This window comes from Pinus tabuliformis, chromosome 2_2, assembly GCF_031772625.1.
Source record: "Pinus tabuliformis cultivar Carrire ecotype Pingquan chromosome 2_2, CPIR1, whole genome shotgun sequence".
NCBI classification, from domain to species: Eukaryota; Viridiplantae; Streptophyta; class Pinopsida; order Pinales; family Pinaceae; genus Pinus; species Pinus tabuliformis.
In genome coordinates this window covers 1,195,952,603-1,195,960,699 of record NC_142300.1, presented here as the reverse complement: position 1 = coordinate 1,195,960,699, position 8,097 = coordinate 1,195,952,603, and positions in this window count along the sequence as shown.

Below are 8,097 nucleotides of genomic sequence, written 5' to 3'. Positions count from 1 at the left end.
TCCTGAACCAATGATAAAGTCGCCAAATGGAGTAGTACACAAATCGACATTTAATCCTCGTGCCAAAGCAGCACAGAATTATAATATAGTAGAGGACCGGGCCCAATCGCCGTCCGCTATGTCGACACTTGAGGTACCACAAAATTGCCCCTCCCAAGAGTAAGCTTTATTATCAGCAATAGGTGGGATTGACCCAATGGGTTCCAATCTTGTGGCCTTTGATCATAAAGGATATGACCCTCAGTTACTAGCTCAACTAGCTTTCCTTATTCAAGTGAAAGCCCTCAACAAAACTGTTCATCGAACAATTATTGATGAGGGGGCATCTACGTGTATTATGTCGATGAGTTGCTGGAAAAATTTAGGATCACCACCCTTGTCGAGATCGTCAACGACGTTAAAAGCATTTGATGGACGATCATACACTCCATACGGGATTTTAAGTAACTTGCAAGTTGAACTAGGGGGAAAAACAGTAGGGATTGATGTTGAAGTAATTGATGGAAACCTCGATTACAACATCCTACTGGGAAGGCCCTGGATATATGCCATGGCCGCAGTTGTGTCGACCTACTTCAGGAAGATTGCATTTCCCTTTCAAGGAGGAATTACAGTCATCGACCAACAAGTTTTCCTCCCCGACAGTCCACAAGTAACGGGAAGCATTCCAATGATCCATGGAAGCAATCATTCGCTTCAAAATATTGGAGTAGGTCTCCTAAAAGACCCTGCCTTAATGGGTACTTTTGCCCTACCGCCTGCGAGTAATCTGGCGGAAGTGGCCACACTGGAAACCTACAATATGAAATCTTCTATATCTAATGGATTCCAAAGATTCCTGAACATTTTGTCAGCATGGATCATTGCCATTTTAGAAATATTGTAGCAATCAATTTTCTTGGCCTGGGGGGCAACCCCAAATCAACGCTCATCAAGCATTTGGATAGATAGATCTAAAGAATATGGTACCCCTTCAGATCCTTGGTCTCAAGTGCATGTCACCGACGAAGGAATTGTCCAATCAATGGTAATTGACGGGGCACCATGGAATGATTCCCACCATCGTTCCCTTCTCCCGGATTGTGGAGAAGATACTCAAAGATGACTTTTATCATCCTTCAGTTTTCGATTTTCTATCAAATACTGTAAATACAGTGGGCTTCGAGGATGGTTCTTATCTCGTGTCGACCTCGTTAAAAAATGAAACAAGAAGTCATGAGGATAGTTCATTTACTGTGCCAACCTCATTAAAAAATGAAACAAATCCCCTTTCCAAATCTCAAAGGTAAACCTTCATTCCAACCACCGAGTTGAATGCAATGAAGCTTGGGGGGCATGCACCTCAATTTGAGTTATTATGCTAGGGGCATGCAAACTTATCGAGCAGTTTTAGCACATAGTTCATGCTCGTTAAAAAATAAACATAAGACCGAGCAATGTTTTTCCGCGTTTAAGCTCGTTAAAAAATGAACTACCCTTCGGTAAATAACCACCGTGAATGTAACATTATCAGCCACTAAAGCCTTGGTCGTGTTTGCACCGTCACCTCCACTTTTCAATTGGCCGATCATTCACCTCCATTTGATTGTTTATCCATTTTGAGGAACAGCTGCGAAGAGTGATTTCACTAGCCATCCTTGTGACACTGCCGTGATTGGAAAATTCCAACCCTTACCTGGAATCAGCTGCTAACCCGTTTTATCACTCGTTCCTCAAAAAACAAGTCTTCTTTAAGCTCTTTTCATCTGACTCATAAAATATGAAAAGATTGCCGAGTTTTGGCCTTCCAGCTCATTAAAGCGACCGGAAGAGCTATCCCTCCTCTAGATTTTAATCTTTTTGGACCTGAGGGATTATTGCACAAAAAGATCGAGCGCTTGTTTTGTTCGGCTCGTTAAAACTATCGAAAATTCATCCCTTCTGTATTGTTTTATACTTTTTCGGACTTAAGGGATTAGATGACGAAAAAGGACTTTCGGAGTTAACTTTACGTACCTTTTCAGACTCTCTAAAAATGAAAAGGACCGAGTTATCTTTGTCGTTAGACTCGTTAAAAACATTAAATAGCGACAAACTTGTCTTTAGACGAGAACGAGTTTCACTATCGCTAGGCTCGTTAAAACATAGCGATGGGTTTTCCCGAAGGGAAAATTATAGAACAAGCATATGTTATCCTCCTCAAGCTTGACAAAAATAAAGAGGTACTGGTCAGCAATGACTAGGGAAAAATTGGGAAGAAACTCAAAGAACTTTATTGGTAGCAAGTCGCTCTTGAACATGACACTTCCACTCCGTGCCTGAGTCGGGTTGGGTTGTTTCATTCACCGGTCACATTGCCATGGTCTCACTATACCATCCACCTTTGGGGTAAATGCTACCAATCCATCACATAAGTGTCACCGATATGTTCAAGAGAAGTCATCCAGAGAAGTCAACCGTGTCCCATCCACTACCATACATTATCCTTCATTCTTTCATGACCGCCACCCTGAACCGTATATCATCAGATCGTTTTCACCTCCATCAAAATCATTTGCTCCGTTCCGTGTCACTGATGTGGGATACATCAAGGCCCTCCTTTGACGGATCGCTTCTTGTCGACATCAGCTCATTATCCAGGAAGTTGATCTAGGAACAACCCCTTCAGTACTTTGAAGCTTGCATGCCTCAATGGCAAGTTTCTCACTTCCGGCGACAGGTATACATCAATGACCTTCGACCGAAAGATTTTGCGTGGTGTTCGACGCCAAGTCCTTTATTCACACCACGTGAATTGTACTGCAGTACCTTGAGGATCATTATCATTATCGGTGATTCCTCTCGCGCTTGTTAACGGTTTACATCATTGACCGGTAATCAAGCGATGTCTTTACATGTTCGACTTCAGAACATTTCTCACATGGATCGACTTGTACTTTGAGTGAAGATCGGATGAGATTGAAGACCCCGGATCTAGTTTCATCCATCCGGGCTGCGATATATATTCAGGAAAAATAAAGACATTGACATGTACAGCATAGCAGCAGATAATCATCCTACCAAAAGGATGATGATTTCATCAAAATCATCAGTCTACCATCAGATGATTGTCTGTTCTATGTACAGAAAAATGAATTTATAAAGCTGAGCATGGGAATGCCCGCCTCAGCTAGATCATGAAAGCAGTATGAAAAATAATGTATTGTATTGTATCTTATTACAGGTCTCCTCCCAACATTGGAAGAACTTCGGATCCTCCTAATAAAGCATTTCACCCGATAAACGACCTCATACTTTAGGCGGCAACTGTTATAGACGTTTTTGTGCCTTACAGCATTGAGCATGAAATGTCCATAATCCAAGGGATCCAAAGTCCCTAAAAGAGTTGTTCCTGCCCCTAAAGGAACAAGGTCAACCAATGATAGCTTCTCCCAGAAGTTCTCCACCAAAAACCACTCAGAAACAGTCAATTCAGGATCAATTCAGAGGCTCCACTAGCTGCCTGCATTGAAATGCAGAAGTTACACTGGCTATGTGCACTGCAATGCAGGTGGAAGCACTACCAAGGTGCGCTGAGCGGAAATGACAAATGGCAAGCCCATTCAATGAGGTGGAAAGACCCTGGAAGCTTCCAAAATCTTCTCCAATGACACTTGCCTCAATGAATTCGACTAGTGATGAGTAAGAGGCTCTCAACCTCCAAGTGGAAACAAGAACTGACAGAGAGGAGCCACAAGTTAAAACATAAGTTGACTCATCCTCTCTGCTTACATCTATATATGGATCTCTCACCCAGAGGTTCAGGGGGCTGGAATTTTTGTACTTTGCAGAGAATTGCTGTTGGTTTGAGATTGAGATTAGTACATTGGGTGATTTATGCTTTGTTGGAGGAGAGGAAGGGATTCATTTGCTGGGAGGTAGATGCTGGATCGGAACTCACTTGGTTGTATCTCCTCTTGGACTTTCTTATTCTATCAATAAACTATTTGAGTTTCTCCTACATGCTGTGTACCAATGATGTTTTGTTATGCTTACATGTTTAGCTTAATCTGATCTTGAGCTTTTTATGAATGTATATCTGTATCTTCTTGTAGTTTCTCTCTCTTGTGATCTTGCAGGAATTCGGTGAAGCTGGGTCGGTGAGAGAGCTGGGAGCTGGGAGCTACTGAAGAGAGGAGCGATTGGATCAACAAACTAGCGAAAGACACAGGTTAGTCAGATTCTTGCTCCTCATTTACATTTCATAAAGAAGAATACTCAAGTAGTTTGTCTTGTTCGTTGCTAAGGCACTATCACACCTTAGAGTGGGATAGGGGCATTCCGAATTGGATACTTTTCCCAACAACACATACTCAGGCTGGCCTCTTGTCCTGTTGCTGCTGTAGTTGTTGTTGTAACTGTTGCTGAAGTTGAGGCTAGAGCTGAGGTACCTGTTGTTGATGCCGGATCAGTAGGAGGGACTGCTGTGGTGATTGTAGGAGGAACAGTTTCAAGAGTTAGAGCTATTTGAGCCGGCTGAGAGGCCAACTCTCCCTGTTTTCCTTGCAGTGCTGCCTCCAAGGCTTTATCTGTTTCTATTAGTCTTTCATGCATCCTCATTAGCAAACTTACTACATCCTCCTCTTCTTTTTGCTGAGCTACTTCTGTGGTTTGAGGATGTACTGTAGCTGGCAGCCTGAGTTGTTTTCTGAGGGCTGCTAAGTCTTCTTCTTTCTTCTTAATTAAAGCCTGTATGCCCTTGGGATCGCTGGGATCATGTCCCAGCTCCATAATGATCTCCTCTAATGATTTAATTCTATTGTCCTTGGCTAATGAGGAAGCTTTCTCCAATTCCAATTGGGCAGAAGTATTATGAAGTGAATTTTGTAATCTGTGGCCAATATTGCTTTATCTGCCAAGGTGGAGTACACCATATCCCCAGTTTGTTTATGTAACTCAATTTGGTCCATTGGGTGGATGTCTTTAGCAAGGACTTCCAAATTGGTTCTGATATAATCAGCAACTGAATGGGGCTACTGTACTGTAGGCCTGAAGTGACTGAGGGTAATTTTCCCTTCTTGGATATCATAGGCCGCCATTAGCCTTTGTTGATTAGTGGGAGCCATTCTTAATAATTGGTTATAGAGCTGGAACCTTACCGGCTCATTTCTGGCCTTGATTTCAGTGAATGCCTTCTTGATGTCAGAGCCTTGCTTGCTCTGTTGCTTGGTGGATGTAACCTCCACACCTTGTTGCCTCTCTTGCTCCTGCTGAAAGGAGCTATCTGATGTTTCCATACTTGGAGGAATCTGTTGTTCGGTTGTTTCCTCACCCCTTTGGTTTCCTGCTGTCTCCTTTGTAAATTCTTTCTCAGAGTAGGGGTTCAACCTTTGCCTTTTCTCTCCTTGCTATTCTGTGGATTCCCCTATCGGTGTCTCTTCCTGCCTGTCCCTTTTCTTGGCTCTTTCCTCATTGAGAGGAGTTTGTAAGACAGGAATTTCAGGTGCTTTTGCTTCTGTTGAAGGGGCTTGCCCTTGACTTTGTTCTTTTGTTGTATCTGGCCAGTCTGCCATTGTCTCTTGCTGCTCTGAATGCTGCACTTCCTTACCCTTAGATGTCCCTGCAGGTGGAGCACTTTCCTGGGCAGGTTGTTGTGAAGTTGTGGTAGATGATGTGCCCGCTCCAAGGTGTCGAGGAAATGTGAAAAACACTTGTCCAATAGAGTCCAGGTCAAGTGTCTTTTCAAACTCTTTCATTTCTTTTTCTAATCTTTCTTCCTCAGTAAGTTCCTCAACTAGTGTGCCTTCTATCCACTCCTATTGATTAGCATATTGTTCAATCTGAGGGATACTATGGTGCACATATCCTGTAAGCTTGTTTTTTACTCTTCTAAAGCTTATGAAATGTTCAGGGTCGTATGGTGACCAAAGAAAACTTTGTTTCAACTTAATTTTGTCTCTCAGAATAGTGTCAACTTCCTTCCATGCTTCTTCCCTTTTATTAAAGATAAAAGGGCCCAGTTGGTGCCTTATCTTGAGCTGTGATTTTTTCCTAGCACCATAGAAATGAGTCAAATCTGAACTACTGAATTTCCGGTAGTATTCCAGGGCAAAGAGTCTCATAGGGACATACTTTGGCAGTTTGTAGGGAGCTAATTGACAGCCATAGATCCTGATCACTGTATGGTTTTGGTAAAAATACCAGTCACCAATACTGTATTCCTTTGAGAGGTGTAAGATTTTCTGCATTTCAGCAGAGAGCCTGGCAGGAGGAGTTATTGACAACAAACAGGTGGCTGGATATATGAAAAGGTCAATAAACTCACAATATGTATATGGGGAGCTACTAACATGATGGAATACTGAGGACCAAAATATTACAGACCTTCGCTCCCCCTTAGCATCCAATTTTTTAAGGGGAACTGGGAAGCTATCAGGTTGATAGTACAACAGCAAATGGTATATATATGAAGTGTACTTGAACACTCTCTCTCTTTCTAAATTCATGAATTGCTCGTGAATTTTATTAGATATGAAGGTGGCATAATCATACTTGACAGCAGGGGGCTGTCCTGGAGCAAACATGGACATCAAAGAAAAGACAGTCTCATCCACTATTTCACTTGTTCTGAATCCCAGGATGTAAGATATCATGTCTATGAGCAATTTTCCAGGCTCATCAAACCAGGCATGGTGATAGGGAATTTTGTATCTGGAGTAGCAATCTGGTGTTATAAACATCTTGGCAATTCGGTCAATTTCTGCAGAGGACAACTTGGAGGCTTGATCCAGCAAATTTTTCATGGAGAGAGGGACCAAAGGCTAAGTTGGCTCGAAGTGCAGCATCTCATTTATAGAATGAGGGGTGATATAAAAGAGGACATTTCTAGAAGGGTCCATCACTGCCCTTTGAGAAGGCTCATAATTAGCACAACATTGATGGATGAGGTCAGGGAAGACATTCACTGAAGGCAGGTAGTATATAGGCATATTAGACTCCCAGATTCTAAATATGTCAGTTTTATTCCTGTATCTATTCCTTATTTCACAAAAAGCTTGCAGGTGAGGCTTTTCACCCTCCATGTCATCAATCTGGAAATCCCTATCAGCAAGAGGTAACCACTCCAACTGCTTATGTGGTGCATTCAAGGGTGCAATATTCAGGGCCACTGGAGCCTCCATTTTCAGTTTGTTGAATGACTTTTAACTTAAAGTTAGAGTTTCTGGAGCAATAAACAATAGAACACTGGTTTTGTTTTTCCTTAGGAAATCAGAGAGTGAGTTATGTTCCCAGAAATTGCTGCCTTTGATGAAATTCACAGTGGACCTAGAATTTGCAGAGTTTGGTCAGGAAGGTGGATAGAAACAGGGGAAATGGTCCTCTTTGGGAGTGAATTTTGACAATTTTGACTTCAGATGTGGATATTCTTGAAATTTTACCCGCAGAAATGGGCATGAGATACAAAGGAGTGGTCAATATGCAGAGGAAAACAGGCTTGCAGGTTTTTCTTTGGCTACAATGATGAACGGTGACTTAAAACGCACAGGTTTATAAAGGTAGTGGTGCAAATTACTTGAATTTCAGATTTTCTGGTGATTGTAACAGAGAAATTTTGTAAAAACAGGGTTTACGGGCGACAATTGAATAAATACCTGTTTTACAGGCGCTTGACACAAAATGCAGTTGCAGAGTGAGCTGGGGGAGTCGGGTTTGCAGGTTGAACTTGCTTGGGTGGCGGACTAGAGTGTTGGTGGTGAGTTGAACGTAATGCCCATGCACAGTTGCCGCAACCGATAAAACAGAAATAAACAAAAAACCGTGACTTTCACAACTTTTGACATAATTTGGGCTTTTTTGGCGCTTTTTTGGGATGACGTCATCATGACGTAGCTTTCTCGCGTAGCTGGGTATGGGTAGTGACATGGTTGATGAGGTGGATGGGTGACAGGGCAGACACGGCGGATGAAATAGTGGCAGGGGCGCTGACGTAGGTGCAGACGTGGTGGATGACGTGCGCGGTGGGGACAGAAGGCAGTAAATGGTTTCCATCGGATCGCTTTTGGTACGGGGGCGGTTTATGTCAGAGCGGGCCCGATGCAATAGGAAGGGGACACGCGTCCCAGAGTACGGCGGGAAAAC